General features: G+C 47.7%; 1 protein-coding gene across 1 annotated transcript in view; it reads right to left on the bottom strand.

The window, feature by feature from the left end:
• Positions 1–21,640, bottom strand: part of LOC138582209 (pleckstrin homology domain-containing family A member 3-like) — a 274,067-nt gene that overhangs the window by 186,533 nt on the left and 65,894 nt on the right. The gene's annotated exons all lie outside the window — the stretch shown is intronic.

Below are 21,640 nucleotides of genomic sequence, written 5' to 3'. Positions count from 1 at the left end.
TGCTTTTTGACTGCTACGGAAGCAAACCGGTTTACCTTGAGCTTTATGCTCGCTGCAAATCACGGTCGTTGCTTGGCTATCTTCCACAGAATGGTCACATATGGTCATGCTTCTTCGGGGGATGTACCCAGAGCCCAGGCAGAGAAGCTGTGTGCATGGAATAGGTTAGGGTCTTGGAAACCCTGAACCACATTCTCACTTTGACTGAAGACACAAGCATCTCTGAACTGGTCATCCAGGATTGGATAACCGTTCAGTTTGAGTGAAGCATGCCCCGTGATAGGTGGGCTGGGGTCACCCTCAGCCAAGCTTTTTGTATATCTGGCAAGATTTTGGATCCATTCTTCAGTCAACCACTGATCTCTAATCTGAAGCACCTTGTCAACCTTGGAGTATGCCCGGACTACTGCTGAAACAATTAGCAAAGTAAACTCCTCCCATAAGGCGAAGTACTGGCCCCTGGAATAGACGGCTAACGCAGGAGTCTTCCCACCCTTCAACCAGTGCACAGCTCGTTTGGTGTACTACTCTTCTTTTGGTGCACCCCATCATAAGATAAGCAGGTCTGCTCCAGGCCAGAAGGGTCTGCATATCCCGAAAGGAGATTCCCATCTTGAACCTGGATGCCAAGTTGCTATGCCTACCAATGATTTGTAACAGCATTTGTTCCTTCTCCCATGGAGAAATCCCCTTTGAGGCCAGGGAGGTGAGCTCCACCAGGTGACCGGGCCAGCGGGACCTCACTGGGAGGGACTTCCCCTTAGGGGAAAATAACTCTTGTTCCTGTGAGGAACTACCTGGATCAGCCACACTACCAGCATATATGGGACGGATGCATGCGATTTCTTTGAAAATATTTCACCTGATGAAGATTTCACCTAATTCATTTCACCGTCACCCATCTCTACCCTAACTTATACCCTTACCCCCCCCCCCCCACCACTCCCCACCTATTATGCATTACACATATATAATTTCACCTACCATTTTCGGTGAAATAAATTTGGTGAAATGGTATTCAATTAAACCTACGGTAACTATATGGGACATCCTTATATGTGGCTATAGTCAATGCTGAAGCACAACCATCTGAGAAGGTAAAAAAAGAGGTCCCTTCAAGAGTCTTGCACTCAACTGTGAGGAGGAGGGAGAGGGAATTGGATGCCGGGGAAGCCCCCTGATGTGATTGCACCAAGAAATGGCAGAGTCAAATCTAGCCGCAGAGCTCGCCACTGCCCATCAGCAAAGGATCGCCGAAGGAAGATGCTGGGAGACCGACAAGCAAGACACCATAGAAACAGTTGCCCGAGAGAGAAGGCAAAGCGCCCGCACAACTTGGCTGAGACCATCACTGCTGGGAGCAAGAAGAGCTTCCAGATGTCTGCGTCTGAAGAAGGCAGCAGCCAGAAGGCAAACCGAGATCGGGATGCTGGCTAAAGCCAAGGGTGAGGAAAACAGAGTACCGAGAAAAATACCAGAACTAGTGCCAAGCCCTGCAAGGTTCCCACAAACACCTGAAACTGCCGGGGAACATGGGAAAAAGAGGGAGGCAGCTGGGGAAGGAACACACAAAGAGTACAACTCGTCCCAGTCAAAGACGATTCAAGAGGAGCGCAATTGATTAATTACCAATGGCAGAAGGGGTCTAGAACCAATAACCAGCAACCCTATGAGGAGAATAACGTGCATGAACAGTGCAACTCATCCTAGTCCCATGTAAGAGACAAGGACTAAAGTTGTTTAAATACCAAAGTGGAGAGCTCATGGAGCAAATACAAAATAACCCCAAAAGGGTAATCAAGAGACACTGGAGACAAATACCCTGGGAGGAAGGGATACAGTCTCAAAAGCCAAGAGAAGGGAGATTCCAAGATGCCTGCCAGGTGGAGACCACTGTAGTCGATGCTCTCCTGAACCCCGGCACATTAAGGCATGATCAGAAGCCGAATTGCACTCCATAGGCACTGACTTAAATAGCGCCAGTCCCAAGGAGAGCAGGAGACCCCTTGGCACCAGCCGGCGTCACAACCAAGCAGGATCACCGTGGATTCCGGACCCCAGGCGGACCGATGCCAGTGGAGCAGTGCCTGAGCCAAGGCCCAACAGAGAAGTGACCCACCGCAGAGGGCATTTTAGCCCCGACCGCCTCACGCAGCTCTGCACACTCACCGAGGACCCGTCTAACTGAAGAACTTTCCGGGTGAAAAAAGTTAAGGGGACACACCCAGTTCTCCTCCCAGGTAAAGGACGGCTGCAGGGAGAAAGGGGAGGCCCATAAGGAGTGGGGAAGGTGCACCTGCGAGCCAGCAAGGAGAATGCGCAGCGGAGTGCCCATGCCCGTAAAGAGGGACGGGCTGCCCGTGTACAGTAAATTTCCCTGGGACAGAGGGGAACGAGGGATAAGACACGGCAGGCCCGCCAGTGGATAACATCTTTATAATCAACTAAATGGCACCACCAGACCATAGGTCCTCTCCTCCTCCCCCAACCCCCGGATATGGGAGAAAGCAAATAATAACTGGCTAGCGAGAAAAGGGACAAGGAGCAGAAAACATTGCTGCAGTAGGGCCGGCCAGATCACTGCAAGATTGAAGAGGAGAGGGGTGAAGCTAAAACACAGGAGGGCGTTCCTGTCCATTTACAGTGAACCTCCATTCCGTCTGATCAACCAAAGGGCATATGGTCAGGGGCAAGGACAAAAAGACAACAAGTTAGAGCAGTACATAGATTGTCTCCGGAGAGACTGCGCGCAGCAACAATATCCAAATCAAGGGGAAAAGATCCTGCCCCTCCCCCTCAAAAGGTCCCAAGTAAGTCCCAAGACACTAGCCTACTGAAAATATGGGGTAGAGAGATGGCCTCCTCCCACCAATCCCCTCCAACACCAGGAGAACGCGACCCCCACCTACAGGACTCCCCAAAGCAGACAGTAACTACGGTTCTTAAGCAATACTTTAATTACTTTGGAGATAAAATTGCTGACACGGTTCAACTGCAGATGGATAAAATGAGGGTGGATCTGACAGGGGCCTTGCAGGAACTAAAGCAATGTAAACAAGATTGAGGAGAGGGTGGACATCAACGAGAGGGCGATCCAGGAGATCGCCTACGACTCCAGGAAAATGGATGAGCTCATGGAACAGCTAGTGGCCGCCACCCAAATATTGGAACTCCAGGCGGAGGATCTAGAAAATAGGTCCAGGAGGTCAAATATTCGTATTAAGGCCCTGCCGGAGGAGGTGCTGGAAAAGGACTTGAGGGAGAAGGTCCAGAATCTATTTAGCGTTCTCCTGGACCCGGACACCGCAGCCGACATACAGGTGGACAGAGTGCATAGTGTGGGGCCACGAAGATCGCAAGAAGCGGCCCGACCAAGGGACGTCCTGGTGGCACTTCATGATTACACTACAGAGAGGATTCTGATCGCAAGGAAGGCTTCCCAAATAACATACAATGGAGCAGTCATTCTTCCATTCCAGGATTTGGCTCAAATAACAGTAAATCAAGGGAAGTCAAATGGCTCAGTTTTGAAGGTGCTAGGCGACAAGGACAGACGTTTCCTTTTGGAGTCATTTTTGACTGGCAAGAGAAGCAGAGAGGGATTGGCTCGTACGAAGAATGAGCAAATCTTTTGGGGATAGAAGGAGAAGATCGGAGCATGAGCAAGCTCCCACAGAGAGGCCAGTCTAAACCAAGGAGCTGCGAATGGTCGACTGCAAGCCCCAAAAGGGGTACGAAGGGGGGGCTACCAACCCCAGTTGAAAGGCCCAGTGATGTGAGGACAGCGGGACGTGGGCTGTCCACCGACAAAGAAGAAGCAGGGGAGTCAACATGAAGAGGTACTCCTGGGGAAAACTGATTTGACCCGAGCCTGGGGAGGGCAAGGAGAGGGGAAATTATCAAGTCCCTGCGGGGGTTAGGGTGGGCGGGGGTCATCTTGGTATGAGAGTACCCACAGGTGAAAGCGCTGGGGAAGGGGAGAGGTTTAATCCTCGAGAGAACGATTCGTGGAGGGCTAGAGGCTGGTTGAACCAGCTCAGAAGGGGGGGGGGGGGCGCAGTGGGGTCTGAACAGAGGCCTGCCGGTGATCTCTATGAACATCAATGGTATTAACTCCCCGGTAGAGAGGAAAAAGCTGGAAAGATTATTAGGGGGTGGGGGGGCGGACATTATCACACTCCAGGAGACCCATGTACAACTACAGGATAGGGATAGATTTGATATTATGGGGATTCCGACACATCTGCCAGGCCAATGAGAAATCAAAACAGGGAGGGGGTCCCGATTGCACTTAGCAATAACTTCGATCTTATAATTGAGGGGATGGAAAGGAGCCCCCAGGGCAGATACTTAGCAAAGGTAGGGGAGAAGGATACACGGTAGCCACGGGGTATGCCCCCAATGCGAAACAGGATCACTTCCTTCAGATCTCACTAAATAGGCTACAGAAATTTGCGAAGTGCCCAATAATACGCACTGGGGACTTTAACATGGCCTGGGACCGGGAGAGCTAGGAGCAGTAAGCAGGCGGGAGCACAGGTTAAGCCCTCAAGGAACTGGTGGGGAAAATTGACAGATTGAGATTGATCGACGTATGGAGGGAAAGGGAAGGGGACAGGGAAGGGTACACATTCTTCTCCCATGTACATAGCTTGTCATCCAGGATCGATTACGTCTGGGCTTCCCGGTCTCTACTAGGCCAGGTCATGGATATGGATATGGAGGTGGGAGCTATGTCCATATCCGACCATGAACCCATTACATTGAAGTTAGTAAGGAAGGGAGGACCCCCAGGAATGTGGAAATGGCAGTATCCCTCCTATTTGTTTAAGGATAGCATACTGAGGGATGAGATCTGGAAGGGAACTGGGGAATTTTTTGCGGACAATGGGGAAGGGAACACCTCTCTACAGATTTGATGGGACACGTTTAAAGCTGATATAGGGGCAGGATCATTGCATGTAAATCACAGAGGGACCGGTAGCTAAGGAAAGCAGAAAGGGACCTGGAAGACTAAAGGAGGTAATGGCACGAATGGGGGTGGGATTGAGTGGAGAGATGAAGAGGGAGTATAGGGCAATAAGGGGACAATTAGAGCAGATACAGGCAAAGGCGAAGAAACATTTGTTGGAGAAATGATATGTCAAAGCAAATAAGGCTGACATGATGCTAGCAAAGATGCTGCGAAGAGAGGAAAAAGCCAAAACAATACTGAGAAATAAATTAGAGGACGGCGGTGCTAGTACGCACACCGAAGAAATATCCTGGGAATTTTGCAATTTTTATTCCCACCTATATAGCACAGCAGGTTTGCCAGAAAGGGAACAAAAGGGGTACCTAACGGATAAGAGGGTAGCACAAACAACCCAACAAAAAAAGATGTATTGGAACAGGACATAAGTGATGTGGGCCATCTCTTCCCTGCCAATTAAACAAATACCAGGGCCTGATGGGTTTACATGGGAATTTTATAGAACTTTCAGGGAGGCTTTCATCTCATACCTGGTCCCCTTTACAACTACCCGCCCCTCCTGGAGCGAATTAAGAGTAAATTGGCGGATTGGGGGCCGTTACATGCAACATGGATGGGCAGAATTAATGTGCTCAAAATGGTAATCCTCCCCCAAGTGCGGTATTACTTTCTGACCCTTCCGATAAGGATTCCCCCATCCTTCTATCGAGCGCTCCACAAGTGCGTGGGGAGATGTGTGGAACCAGAAGAGAGCTAGGCTAGCATGGCGAGTCATGATGATGCCTAGAAGTAAAGAGGGGTGGGACAACCAGTAATTTGAGTTTAGCACCAGGCAGTACAGGTGAAAGTGGTCAGGGATTGGCTGAGGGATGATTGGGAGAAAGTATGACGAGGGATGGACGGAGCTGTAGTGGGAGGGAACTTGACAGAAGTGTTATACCGAAAGGAGATAGACTGGAAAATTTGAACAATAGTGTTATACTCTGTGGTGGGGGAGGAACAGGGCAGGTTAGCAAGTGTGCCCATTTTACTACATTTCCCTCTCTGTGAACTCCTATATTTGGCAACCCACAATTCTCCCCAGGAATGAGTAAGAAGGAACAAGTTACCTACCTGTAACTGTTGTTCTCCAGCATGGGTCTGGCATGGATTCACATGCTCATGAATATTCCCCGTCGTCAGGCTGGGAATCCTCGGTAAAGAAAAAACCAGTATCAGTTTCGTTTCTGATCTGTCTTTCGTAGTAATAACCAATCACTGGTCTCTGCGTCATACTGACCACAGCCAATGACTGCCCTCTACCTAAGCACCGCCTCTGGCAGCCATCTTCAGATTTGGAAGCACGTGAAGTGGCAGTATGACCAAGTGAAAAGCCGCAGAGGGGTAGGCGGGAGGGTTCGCATGTGAATCCATGCCAGACCCATGCTGGAGAACAACAGTTACAGGTAAGTAACTTGTTCCTTCTCCAGCATGGGGTCTGGCATGGATTCACATGCTCATGAATAAAGAATACATAGCAGTACACACATGCACAACCACGGGAGGTGGCAAAGGCTCAACATTAAGCATTACATCAAACCCAACATTAAGCATTTTACCTCCTCACCAGGCTCACCTCAGGCGAACAGGTTGCGCAGCACTGCTTGGCCGACCCTGGACTCCTCCCTGGAATCCCGATCGACGCAGTAGAATTTTGTGAAGGTGTGCGTCGACCTCCACGTAGCAGCCCTGCATATGTCCAGCAGGGGCACACCAGAAAGGAACGCCGTGGTGGCTGCGATCGCTCTGGTGGAATGGGCTCTCGGACGGCCAGGCAGCGGTCGGTTTGCCAACCGATGACAGTACATGATACAGCCGGAGAGCCATCTGGAAATGGAAGCCTTCGAGAGAGCCTTCCCCTGATTGACAGGTCCAAAATTCACAAAGAGTTGTGACGTCTTCCGAAAACACTTCGTGCGGTCCACGTAGAACTTCAGCGCTCTAGCCACATCCAGCGAGTGCAAAGTCCTCTCTGCCGGCGACAAAGGCGACGGGAAGAACACAGGCAACACCAAGGGTTCGTTGAGATGGAAGTCCGACGGTACCTTGGGCATGAAGGAGGGGTGCGTCCTGAGCACTACCCTTGTGTCGTGAAAAGTCAAGTACGGGGCCTTGCAGGAAAGGGCCTGGATCTCTCCCACCCGTCGTGCGGAGGTGATGGCCACAAGAAACGCTGTTTTCCACGACAGAAACTTCAACGGGGCCGAGTGCAGAGGCTCGAACGGAGGTCCCATGAGCTTGGTCAGCACCACGTTGAGCTCCCACGCCGGGGCCGGAGCCTTCACCGGCGGGAACGATCTGAACAGTCCCTTCATGAACTCTTTCACCAGACGCTGAGACCACAAGGACGTCCGGCCCGTGGTTCTGGTGTATCGGGAGATCGCAGCAAGATGAATCTTGATGGATGCGTGTGCCAGTCCAGCTTTGGCCAGCGTCAGCAGGTACGGCAGTACCTGGGGAGCCGTAATCCGTAGAGGGTTAATCTTCTGTGCGTGGCACCAGACAGAGAACCTCTTCCATTTGTGTCTGTAGCATTTAAGAGTCGAGGACGCCCTGGCCTTTGCAAGAACCTCTCTGCAGTCGGCCGGTATGTCGTACCCTCCAAACTCTAGCGCTGCAGGAGCCAGGCCTGCAAGTTCAACGATTTCAGGTCGTGGTGGAGGATGGCGCCTCCTTCCCTGGAGAGTAGATCCGCGTCCACCGGCAGCCTGATTGGCGGGGAATATTCATGAGCATGTGAATCCATGCCAGACCCCATGCTGGAGAAAGAATGTTACAGAAGGTTCCCAATACGAGATAAAAGGCAGAGTTAGGCAGAACCACAGTTGTAGGGCTAAGTCATAAGTCTGAGTTCTGCCCCATTGGTTTGGAGAAGACAGCCCCAGGGGATGCCAGAGGAAACCCTCTGGAAGACCAGTTCCAGGTACGAGACCCAAAAGGCCCCTGTAGACAGTTAGCAAAACATGATTTGGGTCAATGTTAACCAATGGTGAACTGCAGTAGAAAGGGACCGGCAGAAACACATCACCATGGGCACCTCAGAGCAAATCTGGAGACTAATCCACCAGCCAAGGGGTCAAAAGGTAAGTACTGACAGAGGCCAGTTTCGAAGAACATGGCCCAGGAATGATCAAACCACCCAGTGAGTAATCCTTTATTTCAAGTCGAGAACCAGGATCAGGTCACCTAGGGACTTGAATCCTGGATCAATGGAAGGCAAGGATTAATCGTCCTTCCCAGGAGGGTGACGCCAATAAGGAGTGAAAACAATTCTGTGAAAGACAACAGAAGATGGAGAAAACCAACCAAGTTGATCAGAATTGCTGAGGACAATCAGTCAGCAGAAAGCAGACTTGACGGAAAACAGTGAATGTGGCCCAGGAGGGCCCAGATAAACAGAAGTGGCAGAATAGTGGTGTGCCACCATTGCTGGGGGCTATTTAGCTCCTGCTCCTAGCACAGGAAAGAATTGTTAGCTGGTCAGCAACAACTACGAGGGGCTGCTTTCGGCTCCCCATGTAACCTGGGACATACAAATACACACGCCTTTGTGACATTAACTTGATGTGTATAGAGAAGCATTAGAACACTTCTAGAAGACATTAAAAGCATAATGGATTAGACATTGTGTAAATTTGATTTTTTTTCCCGGAACGCAATGTATGTAGTGTTGTAGGTCAAAATCACGACTCAGACAACGAGGCATGGTTCAATAGTCTATTTTTCTTTCATGGTCCAAAATACACTCCCCGCCCCCCCCCCCCCGCAAGTCTACGAACCTAAACCCTATACTATAAGAGACAGTCAAAAGGGTGCTGTCAGGAGGTCTCACACAGAATACAGTCCTTTGTCCAGCATCCTACTCACTCCCCTCTCAGCCCCCAAGCCGCCAATCAACAGAAGAAGAAACCAAGGAGGAACTTTGTGGAAATATTAACTGGAGGGGATGGCTGCTGGCTTCAGACTCCCAGCCCTGTCTCCTTTTCTGTAAAGGCTTACATATAGAAGCCAGAAGTCCTCAGCCAGAGCCAAACTATCATCCTCCTCCTACACATCATTCCAGATTAAAGATACACCCGTACCGGTCCTGTGTAAGGTTAAAACCCTTGATAAGATGCTAGAAGCATCGCTTGGGGCAGATGCCCAAGTACAGTACATCGAGAAAAAAATGTGCCTACCACCTCAGACTAATAAAATCTATTAGACCCTTCATATTAGAGGACTACTGCGCGACCATAGCCAGAGCCATGATCATGTCGCGCCTTGACTATGGCAACGCTCTAGTCCTGGGTGCCTCTAAACAGTGTTTGCAAAGCTACCAAGTTGTCCAGAATAACGCGGTAAGAATTGTTAAGCACAAAACTAGAGCAGAGCACATCATCAACTCCAGAAGGGAGCTACATTGGCTGAAAATTGAAGATAAGGTACACTTCCATCGTGTAAAGATGTATTTACAGAAAGCCCCGGCTTACCTAAAAACTAGGATTAAACCATATGTTCCAAGTAGAACACTGAGATCGTCCCACCTTGGTAAAATCTCAGTGGCACCACACAAAAAGCGGTCTAGGCAGATCCTTTCCGACCCTCGCAGCCAATCTTCGGAACAACCTGCCAGACCACATAAGACTGGAAACCAACTACATCCGTTTTTGCAAACTGGTGAAAACCCATATTTTCAAATAAATGAAACCCTCGGTCTATACCTAGTTTCAGAGTAAATCTATTTGATCTTCCCGTCTTCCTCGTCCAGTCGTTTGTCCGCTCCTATGTTCTTGTATCTGCGCCCGAGGCTTGTGAGCTACCGGCGTATTATAAATATTAAATAAATAAAATAGATAATTCGAGGTACTCAGCTGTGCGAGAGGTATTGTATCAAGAAAGATACAGGTGATACAGTTTCAAAACGTTTATTCAATTAATCAGGACGGTTGGTCCCATCACTATGGCGGGATTGCTCTGCCTAAACAAACGAAAGTTAGTCAAAGTCAGTGTGTCCAAATCAGAAAGTCTGTCTGTGTCCAAACCTATGCCTGACCTCACAACTAAGACAACTATAGCGAAGGGATGGTTCAACTGAAGAAGCGAATAACAAAGTTTGGATCACTGGCTAGCTCCCTTTCCCCAAGTCGGGGTACAGTTCAAATAGTAGTATCTTATAAAGCTTGTACCCTCTGGGGTATTGTCTCTGGTTATAATACACACAAGGTTTACTGGCAAAAGTTAGGAAATAAAACATTTTTTTAAAGTTCATGAGAAATTCAGGCACCGTTCCCTCCAAACTTCAGGTGCCAGTTCATGAAATATCCAGTTATCAAAAGATCACAAGAAACAGTCTCTTTGTATTCATTCAAGGTTCAGGGTTCCCTTCCCAAAGCTCAATACAGTTCTTGCTCACAGGTTCTAGTCACCTTACAACTTTCGTTGGAGCCCCATCCTGGTCATGGCGCAGTTTTAGACCACATGGTACACCCATATCAGGTCGCGCAACCAGTGGCTCTTTATCCTTGGCAAAACTTTGGGCTCAGGGCTTTTCTTTATATATTAGGGCTTCCTATATTAGACCACATGATCCACCCATTACAAGTCACGCAACCAGTCACCCCAGCACTGCCCTCAGCTTCTTTCACTTTGATAACTTGATTTTGTATAATCCCGGGCACTTCTCTGGCCCTTTTAATGATTCAAGCTCTTCAACCTTTCTACAGTCTATCTTTCTCTTTATTCCATCTCCGGCCCCTCTCATCAGACCCACACTTTGCTTGGCTTCTGTACCCATTTCTGACTTCCACAGCCGTTATTCTATTCTTCGCCGGCTTTTGCTCCCACTTCGCTAGCTCCCCTCTGCAGCTTTTCACTCAGTGGTTTTGGGAGATTCAGCCCTATTACAGCAATGTTACATTGCTTTCCATTAACAGCCAGGCACTCTCCTTCAGTTTCACACTTGTAATTTTTAGTAGCCTGTCACATGCAACTACGCCCTGACAATGTATCTTCAGATTAGACGCACGCCGGGTTTCATTCAACCCTTGAAACTCACTAAGGTAGGGCTGCTTCACCTGCCCCTCCGACAACACTGGGCTGGCGCTTCCAGCCAAGGTAACCAGCAGATCTAGGTGTTCACCACAGGGACCGCCTGCAGCCGTAGCTCCCTACACGTCTTCCATCTGGCCCCCCTGGCCACACTGCTGCCTTTCCTGTGCAGACTTGTGATGGATCGCCACTCCATTCTCTCAGGGACACACTCACAGCATATATCGATAACCACACTTCGCCTCCATGTTGGAGGGAATGTAGAGGAATTGGGTACTTGGCTCACATGCAGTGTTTTTGCCCTAAGGCACATGTATTTTGGAAAGAAATACTGGGACATATTAAGGATATAGTTGGGGTACAGCCGCCTACGGATCCAGTGGTGGTGATCTTTGGCACTGTGGCAGAGGGGACAAATGGGGGCTCAGGCGATTTTACTCATACATTTACCGACGGCAGCAAGATTGGGTTGTCCCAATGTTGAAAATCTATAGCTGGCACAATTTTGGCTTCATGGTGGGTTAACATCTGTGGGGTCCTGGCCATGGAGAAAGTCTGTGCTCTGGCAAATGGCAGTTATAAGAGGTTTCTCAAAGTGTGGCTCCCTTTTTATGAACTAGCGAAAGAGCACCACTTTTACAACCCCATGCCATCTAAGAATTTGTCTATGCTATGAGATGTATGTCCTTTGTGTTCGGGGGCAAGACAAATGGGAAATGGGGAATGCCATAGTTAGGGAGAGGGGTGTGGATGGGAGGGGGCGATTATAACGTCAATGAGTGTGAGCTTGTCAGATCGCCAAGGCAGCTTGGTTGTAATTTATTGTTAAACTGTTACAATTCCAGGACTAAGGAAATTGAACGTTTGAAATAAGATGCATTATATGCACAAGAATATGTGGATCTTGTTGTAAATGGGTGGTTCCTGCTAATCATAGCATAAAAAAATATTAACATACCAAAATGTGTTAATGTGATCAAGAATTAAAAGTCATCCCTTTAAGAGAAATCTACCTGATGTTGAGACGAAGGGAACCTAGTTGGGAGAATACCGAACCGAAAAACTCAAGAAATACGAGTTACCCCTTGAAGAGAAACAGTACCTCATACAGAGGCGAAGGGAAACCTATTTGGAGGAATACAGAATAATTAAGGACTACAACTTTGTGCTGTGGAAGTCCCAGGGCAGCACAATAAAGGAAAGAGGTGGAGATTCAGAAGGAGCTGAGAAAGCCCACGAGATTCGAGGCTGCTTGCAGGGGTGGGTTGAAAACGCAGTGTACTAGTCCAGAGCTTAACCTGGAAGGAGATTCCGACGTGTGATCAGGGGAAAAGGATAAATAAAAAAATAAATAAGAGTAAACCAGAGCAAGAGAGGATTGTAAGTATGAAGAACGCCATTTCAGAACTGTGTGACTTAACAAGAGAAGTTGCCCAGAACTACTTAAGAATAACCTATTGGGAAGAATACCAGACTACAGGAAAAGGGAGTCATTTTCCTGATTTTTGTTGCTATATTAGTGGTAGGGTCAGAGCAAGTTAGTTTGGCCATTGGACTGCTTCAGAGGTGGACTTTCATGGACGACAGAAAAGAACCTTAGCTAGTTTTGTTAAGTAGAGGGGCCTTCTAGTATAGGGAAAGTTAGGCCTTACTCTTCCTTTGTTTAATAGAATGATCAGTGAAATGGCTGACCAGAGTGTGTCCTCTTTCTGACTCGCCACTAAAATATATTATATATATACACACATATATACATATATACATACACGCATTTAGCACTCAATATTCTGTGGTATTCTACTTTGCTACTTTAATACAACTCCCCGATGTTTCCCTTACAGCCCAATCCTTTATTTTCTGACCTAGTCAGTAAAGGAGGCCCCTGAAGAGGTTTCAATTTCTATCAGGGGTTTAACTAGTTCTAGGGTAGGGGGAATAGGACTCCCGCGAACCCTCACCATTTACTATGCTGGCCGAGGATGATGATCTGAAGAGCCAATGATTGCAGACCCAGGCTCTAGGGACATATATTTAATGCACAAGGAGGATTATACTCCACTTTGGGTTTGTCCTTTAGAAGCCGGACAGCAGGCAGGCTAATCAACCACTCCACGTCTGGTCACAGTCCATCCCCTGCTTTCAGAATCCCTCTCGGGTTCTGTTTTTGGGCAAGGCTCCTGCATCAGTCTCCCTCTGGAAAAGGGCCTCCAAAACATGATCCATCAGCTACCTTGAAGGTATAATCTCACATCAGCATCTCTCTGGTCAGACAACCACATCCAGCATCATTTGATTCAACTGGTTCTCATTGGTTGGGTCTTGCCATTGGTTGTCTTTAGAAAATGGCACTCCAGTTATCCTCCCCATTATGATAGTTCCATTTGTCATGCGACAATGGGGGATTCGGCCCCCTGCCCCTGATGTTCGTGTCAGAGTTGAATTCTTATCCATTTCTCCCTCATGTCTGTTATGAACTTATCCCAATATTGAGGTTTGAAACCACAGAGATTCTTGAATCTATAAACACGTTACATGCCCCAATTGCAAGTTATGGAAATATTCATCACCCGTTTATGTATTAGTTACTCAATAGCATTTATTGTACAAGCCGGCTAATGTTTGAACCTCCTTGACTTGGGAATTTGTTTTCATAGAAATTCAGCTCCAGCTAGATTTACCCACTTTGGTTCATTCAAAAGTGTCATGCAAAATAAAAAACCGGGCCATCGTTTGTCTCTTAATTCAGAAATTTGTAATGCAAGATATTTTAACATTTATAATGGCAAATGCATTTTAACTGGCAGGGTTAGATTTCTTGATCAATTGTATGCAGTGTGCAAATTATGTAATATGGTTGTGCAAAAAGAACACTGGTCTAAACATTGACTTACACATGTTGCTTCGGAAAAGGTACATGAATGAGGTGAAAAGTAATACACAATGCATTTTTTTTAGTGAACGCGTGTTCCGTTTACATTAAATATACCTAACAGCCCACAGCCAAAATGGGGTACTACACAAGCACCTCTGCCTTTGGAACCATATGGGCTACCATAAGACTATATACTTAAAAAGGGTTGCTGGGAGGCGGGGGCATTGTTTTTGCGATCAAGGGGACCTAGAAAACTAAATGAGAAAAACTGTCTGGGGTTCCTGTAAATAGGACAGCAGAGCTCTGAAAAATGGAATTCAAACCTAACACACAGCTATTGTGGGCCAATGAAGGCTATTATGGCCAAGGTCTGAGGACCACATAGTTCCAAACCAGATCCATAGGCATGGTACAGCTAACAGTAGCCGAGGATGCCGTCTAAGCAGACCAGTAATGGGAGAAAATCCTTGGTGTATCGAAAAAAGGTATGCCTGGGATTCCTCTGAGTCAAAAGTGGTCAAGTCTCAGATGGCTCTACATCAGAACCAAAAATGCATGTATTCTATACTCCTTAAGACTTTCCTTACTGCAATTAAAGGAGTCTCCAGATTGGCCCTCTTCCCCTCCACCTGCTAAGTCCCATGCACATGGCACACTACACACATATGAAAAGGAGCTAGCTAGAAAGTAGCAAAGTCAGAAATTAAGAAGGGGAGCAATCTGCAGAGACTGGTGGTAGCATTGCGGGGAGGAGGCCAGGTTGTTTTGCTTTTTGATTATTTGCTATGCCATGTTAGAATTTGCTACATATGACTTCATTACGGTCTACCAACCTGCGGTATCCACCAACTGCCCCAGCACCAACAATCCAATTCTATATCCTGTGACGAATCCCAGGGAGGACCCTTTCCATGAGTCCAGGGAGGTGAGGACGCTACCCAATAGTCCCCCTGGGGGTGATGCTTAGTGGGCAGATCTCATGGGAGGCCATTCCTTCATGGAACCTGGGAGAACGTGGTATTCACTTACCCCTTTGGTGCTCTTCCCTCCCCCCCCTCCTTATCCCCAACTCAGGCCCCTCTGGTCCCCCATACCTCTATGTTGTAGTAGAGTAGAAAGTCTTATTGACAATACTGGGACGAGGAAGAGGGAGACGTGCCCCAAAAAAAATACCACTGAGCCAAAGAAGAGGGACCGAGGAGGCAAAAGCCCACTACGGAACCTACACGAGGTACAGTTGTCAAGAGGAAACCTCAATCGTAAAAAGGAAAGGAGAGACTCAATGGTCAGTTGAACCAGCCCTGGAGGAGCAAGGAACAAAACACTCGTTCTGTGGCAGTATGCCCAAAGGCTAGAAACCATCAGACTCGTACTTCTACATCCACCTTTACAATCCCAACACAATATGCAAACCAACTAAGCCACTCACTCATTGGCAATTCAACACCCCTCCTGGCAGACCTCAAACATTACATCTCAACAACCACGTTACTTACTGCAGAGCCTCGACCAATGCATCTTAGTGACACGGCACATAAAGCTCCCCACTCAACACAAATACCTTTTTCTTCTGGTCACAAAACACCCTGAAGGATAACAGCATGCAGATCACAGGGGAATAATGGTCTACGCCTCAACAATAACTCTAGCTTGCATTGGTTTTCTATTCTCCACTAACCCAACCCACACCCTTATCTTTCAGATCTGCGGGAGTGCCTGGGGCGTGGTATGAAATTCGAATAACCTAAAATAACTAGAGTCTACACTCAACTCGGCCAATGCACTTCACTCCAGATCGGGAGCCCCTGCCATGCTGCTCCATCTACCAATTTACCACACATTTACCAATTTAGCACACATTTACCAATGCATCTCAACCCAGATCTGCAACCCTCCAGTCCCCTCATACTTCTCCAACACAGAGTCTAAACACAGTTCTGTCAAGGAGTCTCACTTCAGACCTGCAGCCCCACCCTACAATGCTCCAGCTCTAAAATTCCCACACAGCTCTGGTCAAAGCATCTCACTCCAGAGCACCAGCAAATCAATACTGTTCGAGCACTTTCCACACACAGCTCTGCTAATGCATCTTAAAACATCTGCAGCTCCATCCCTGATGCTCTGTCACTAGAGTCGACACAGCTCTGCCCACTTATAATATTCCAGATCTGTACGTCTCCCCCCCCCCAAATGGTCCAGTACTGGCCCACACACAGCTCAGACAATGCATCTGACTCAATTCCCCTCCATGTTCAGCAAAGGAGTGTGGATTTGGAGAAGTTTAAATTCACAAAGTTGAGTAACGTAACACGAATAGCACATAACACTACCAGAGGACACTTTAGATTTCCAAAAGTAGCCATGTGCTGATCAGCAATGTAAATTGTTGAGGAAGGACACCAAAAAATGGACAACCCCACTTTACTGCAGAAAGGCATCCTCTCCCCCTTCATCTCCTTTTTAAGTGCAAATGACTGTCATGTGGTTCCTTCCTGGCTCCAGGACACGATCTGTGGTGACAGTTTACACCTTGTGCATTGCCCAGACTACTCTAGCCTATAGCTGGAAGGACATCCCCAAAAATGTGATAAACGCTCCATATCTGCTTTTACCATGGTTCATTTGTTAGCTCTTGTGCAGAGATGTTGTTTATTTTTTTATTTGATATGGCGCAGCGGAGACCCATTGGTAGTTGGGCACAAGCATTAGTTACAAACTAGTTATGCACATACATAGTTATATACAGGCATCGATATCTATACAATGTTACAGTGGGTGATCATATTACAGAGAAAAATTTGCTGAGTACCAGCTGGTGGTACAGTGGCATATATACAGTTGGTGAAGTGGTCGGAAGGAGAGCTGTCAGGGTGAGGGGGAGATTCAGCAGCAGCTCAAATTAGACATCATTGGTCCATAGCCAAGATAGAACTTTTCGCCTAAATGAGGGGTAGGGTTGGTCAGTTCGAAGCTCTAATGGGAGTTTGTTCCAGGGTTGGGCAGTCTTAACTGGGAAGCTGGAGCCGCCAGCTGTGTTCAGTTTGTATCTGGTAACCTCTACGGTAAAGGCGTTAGCTGATCTCATGGGCCGGTTTGAGGTTTTCCCGTTTATTCTCTCTGTAAGGTACAGAGGCGCTATGTTATTTAGGCATTTGGAAGTAAGGGATAGTGTTTTCAAGAGGACACTGTCTTTTATATTGAGCCAGTGAGCATTTCTTCTGAAGGCAGAGATATGATCTCTGTTGGGAATATTTAGAGATGCTCTTAGGGCATTGTTTTGGAGTTTTTGCAGTTTGTCTATGATGTACTTATAGGGACCCGCATATAGTGCGTTGCAATAGTCCAGTCTAGATAGTATGAGTGCGATGGCTAGGGTGATGCGGCTAGTTTCAGAAAGGAATGGTCTGCAAGCATGGATCAGTTTGCAGGTATATGCTGAGGAAGATGCTAGAGAGTGGACTTGCTTCTTGAGGGAAAGTGTTGAGTCAAGATAGAAGCCAGGGCTTTTAACAGCAGGTACCACTTTAATGTCATAGTTATCGATGTTGAAGATGGCATAGTTGGGGTCAAGTTTTTTGATGGCCGTCTCGGAGCCTAGGATTAAGAGCTCAGTTTTGTCGTCATTCAGGCAGAGGCCACGGGATGCCATCCATGCCTGAATGAGGTGGTATATCTTGTTTACGAAGGCCGAGTCCTCCAGGAAGTTGCCCGAAAGGGGAATGAGGATCTGGGTGTCATCTGCGTAGTTTGTGTAGGTGACACCCAGTGTGTCCAGCTTGTTGGAAAAGGGGCTTAAGTAAAGATGTTATACATAGTGGGGGAAACGCAGGATCCCTTAGGTACCCCACAGGGGACTTGAATGGGATCTGCGGCTGCGAGAGGGGAGAAGACTCATGGTGCGGTTTGCTAAGAAGGGTTGAACCCAAGTTATGGCATCACTTGAGAAATGGGCGGCTGACCTGAGGTGGTTACAAAAGACTGTGTGGTCCACTAGGTCAAAAGCCGCCGATAGGTCGAGGAGGAGTACCATAGCCGAGTTCCCTTTGTCCTTTAGCTCATCAATTTGAGTCTTAAGGTCGATCAAGGCTGTTTCAGTGCCGTGGAGGGGGCGGAATCCTGACCGACGTGTTCCTAGTAGGTTGTTGGCTTCTAGGTAGTCCTGTATTTACAAGTATGCTACTCTTTCGAGGATTTTAAGTAAAAAGGGGACCGTAGTGATAGGTCTGTAATTAGTCGGGATGGCTGGGTCCAGAGTTTGTTTTTTGAGCGGGGGGGGGGGGGGGTGGGTGGTGGGAGTACCCAGGAGTGTTTAAGGTTGTTTGGCACAGGTAGGTCTTGAACGAGTCAATAATGAGCTTAGAGATGAAGGGGGCTAGATCTCTAGCTGCATCCTTTATAATTTGGGGTGGGCAGCTATCTCCTTTGCACTTGGAGGGTTTGAGCGAGAGTATGATTTTTTCTGTTTCAATAATAGAGATTTTCCTGAAGCTAAAGGGTAGGGTGCTGCAGTCATGAGTGAGAGGAGATGGTTGCTGTTGGGGTATTGATTCTGCTGGAAGGAGCAGTGAGGCTTTCTTTTTGGCTATTTTGATTTGGAGGGAGGTGATTTTATTCGATAAGGCATTTTGAATGTCAGTACACCATAGCTTGTCCTTGGGAGTGTTATCCACCTGTGGTATGGGAGATTCCATTTCACGAAGGATAGCGAAAAGTTCCTTGGTGTCTGATTTGGCCTTTGATTGTTGAATGCGTTCTTTTTTGTGCTAATTATTTCTTTTTTGTATAGTTTAGAGAGGTTTGTTAGTCTGAGCTTATTTTCAGCATTGGGCGAGTGGTTCCACGTGGATTGTAGCTTTCGTTTTTGTGCCCTTAATTCCTGCAATTGGGGTGTGAACCATGCATTGAGCTGGGCTGTGTTTGCTTTTGCGAATTTTGACCGGTGCAATAATGTCTAATGCCCTGGTCATGGTACAGTTGAAGGTTTCGACTAGTAGGGTGGGGTCTGTACTGTTGGGTGAGTTATTGAAGTCAGGGAGAAGATGTGGTAATAGCTTTTCCGCTGTAATGTCCTTTTTGCTCCAAGTAGGGAGGGATGGTGCCATGACTATAGTGTTAGGGCGGATAGGGTCCAGAGAGGCAGAGAAGGTGATTAGGAAGTGGTCGGTCCACGATTGTGGTGTGGTGTTTGTAATAGTGATTTTGCAGTTTAAGTCGGCAACCCAATCTAAGATCCTTCCTTTGATGTGTGTTGGAGAGGTGACTGTGTCAGGCCGTAATCCTTTAGAGTAGCGGCAATTGATTGGGCATTTTTGTCGTCATTATCGTTAAATCCGAAATTAAGGTCACCCATAAGCAGTATTTGTGAGTGGTCTTTGGTATTATTGGTTAGGATGCAGTTTAGGTCATCTTCGAAAGAGCCTAGTGGCCCAGGAGGTCTATAGACCACGTGAATGGTTAAAGTCCGGTTGTTAGAGAGGTGGAGTTTGGCAGTAAGTGTCTCGCAGGATAGGTTGGGCGGAGCATTGGCAAGCCTGAGATATTGGTTTTGTGGATAATGGCTAGTCCACCACCTCTGGCGTTAGGTCGGTCTGCTCTGAGTATCTGGTATCCATCTGGTACAGCTATCATAAGGGCAGGTCCTGCAGCCTCATGGAGCCATGTTTCAGTTATGGCCAGTAAGTCTAGATTCTCATTGGTTAGTGTATCTGCGATCTCGGTAGCATGGGCCACCATGGATCTGGCATTGATTAGTGACCCAGATAGTAAAAGGGTGCTAGTATTTTTGGTCTTAAGGGAAAGCATGGTTGTAGATACCTTAACTTTAACTGATTCTAGGAGTAGTATCTGCAAGGTCAGAGGACAGTTTGTGGGAGTTGTATTGTTGTGTACTTTTATTGGGTAGTTTTATTATGTGTAGAGCTTCTTCTATTGAAGTTTGTTTTGGGATTGTAAAGACATGGTAGTCTTGCTCGCAATCTCATTTCTGTCCTTAGGGGGGCATGAGGTTGGCGCAGCAGAGGCCATTGTGGCAAGAAGGCCTAGTATGATAGTGTCAGGGTCCCTGGGATTTTGCTCATGGCCGTAGGTATGGTACAGCAGGTAGTGGGTGGTTGCAAGGTACACTAGTATGGTTTGGGTAGGGCTGCTATAAACTTACACATCGATCGTGGGTGGCATAATTAGTCTAGATGCAGCATTCAAGTGTGGTGACACAATGGTCTAGAAGCAGCATTCTAATGGGGTGACAATAGTCTAGATGCGACATTCAAATGGGTGGCAGAATAGTCTAGATGGTGAGCCCTATGTGGCTGTCTACAAGATGCAGTCGTATAAGTGGGTTTATCATATGGGCGGAGGTTAAGCCATTGGTATGGGTGGCGACGCTGACAGTAGGTGATGGCTAATACCAGTGGTAAAATGGCCAGTAGTCAAATAAAGCATGACATTACGTGTCCAAGGTTCGTGTTTGCTTAAAGAGCCGCATAGAGCTGGTGACGAGGGAGCACATAGTTTGCAGGTCTTCCTGTGCATGTGTGTTGTTGCATTGAGTGGCGGCGGTGAGGTGTTGCAAGGAGGAGGTTGGCGGGGACTCGTGACCGCTTGGAGGAGTGGATTAGCCAGATAACAATAGGGAATAGTTATAACTGTATAGGGAATACAGAGGAGCGTCATGGTCGATAAAGAATAAAGTACCTTGCAGTGAGTGTATGTGTCCATGCGACCATCCGCAGACAGTTCCTGAGCCTTGGTGCTCACTGCCTTAGTGTGAGATGCCGGCTCACGCCTTCCGGTGCTTCCGGAGGCCGGATGAGGAGGCAGTCAGGCAATCAGGCTTCTGCCACGGCAGGAGTTCGACGCAAGGCGTTGCTAGGTAACGTAGACGCCACGAGGGGCGGCGGCCATCTTAATTATGAAAATGCACCAAATCCAGCCAGTAAAGCGGATGGACGGTGCAAACTGCGTTAAAGTGGCGGATCATCAGATTTATGTGCGATTATGGGCCATGCGTGGGGCAGTAGCTGCGCATTAGGCCTTACCCAAGTAGAACATGCAATGGGTGCATGTTGTAGTTGCTAGTAAGGCATCGTTGAGGTGGGAGAGGGAGGGCTCCTGCCCTCCTTCCTGGTCATCGTCGCGGGAGATTTCAAACTAGCTTTAGCAGTAGTCCATACTTAGCAAGATTGAAAGGTCATTGGACTGCCCATCCTACCATGCCCTCAACCACCTTTCTTTCACTACAAAACATGCTCCCATTCACCTTCCTGTAGCCCTGGCACCCCCTTTACATAAAAGGATGTTAACAGAGCTTTTTGGGGCAGTTCGATGAATTCACACTCCACCTTTCAGCTTTCAATACGCCTTCATTTCATCGACCTCCCTTTATAGCACCCTTCCCGCTTGCAAGGTTTTGGCATCATTTTGAAGCACCGAATGGGGCAGGAAGAATTATTTTTTTAACCTGTCGATGACAGAGAGGGGCCGATGACTTGTTTGAGAAGGCACTGGGGTACAACTGCTGGGAAAAACAACCACGGAGTCTGTCCCCTGCCCAGACAGACTGACAAGCAAAGGTCCCAGCAGGAACACGGAGCACAACACCCGAGCAAGTTGAGGGTGAGGTTTGAGACTGCACTCAGCCTACCAATCAAAATAGTAAGGAAAGGGAAATAAGTGGCCAACTTTAAATCTCCCAGGCAGCCATTTATCTGTAACAAATGTATACAGGG

The sequence above is a fragment of the Ambystoma mexicanum genome, chromosome 3q, assembly GCF_040938575.1.
Source record: "Ambystoma mexicanum isolate Mex_15411 chromosome 3q, UKY_AmexF1_1, whole genome shotgun sequence".
NCBI classification, from domain to species: Eukaryota; Metazoa; Chordata; class Amphibia; order Caudata; family Ambystomatidae; genus Ambystoma; species Ambystoma mexicanum.
This window is presented reverse-complemented; position numbering and strand designations above follow the sequence as displayed.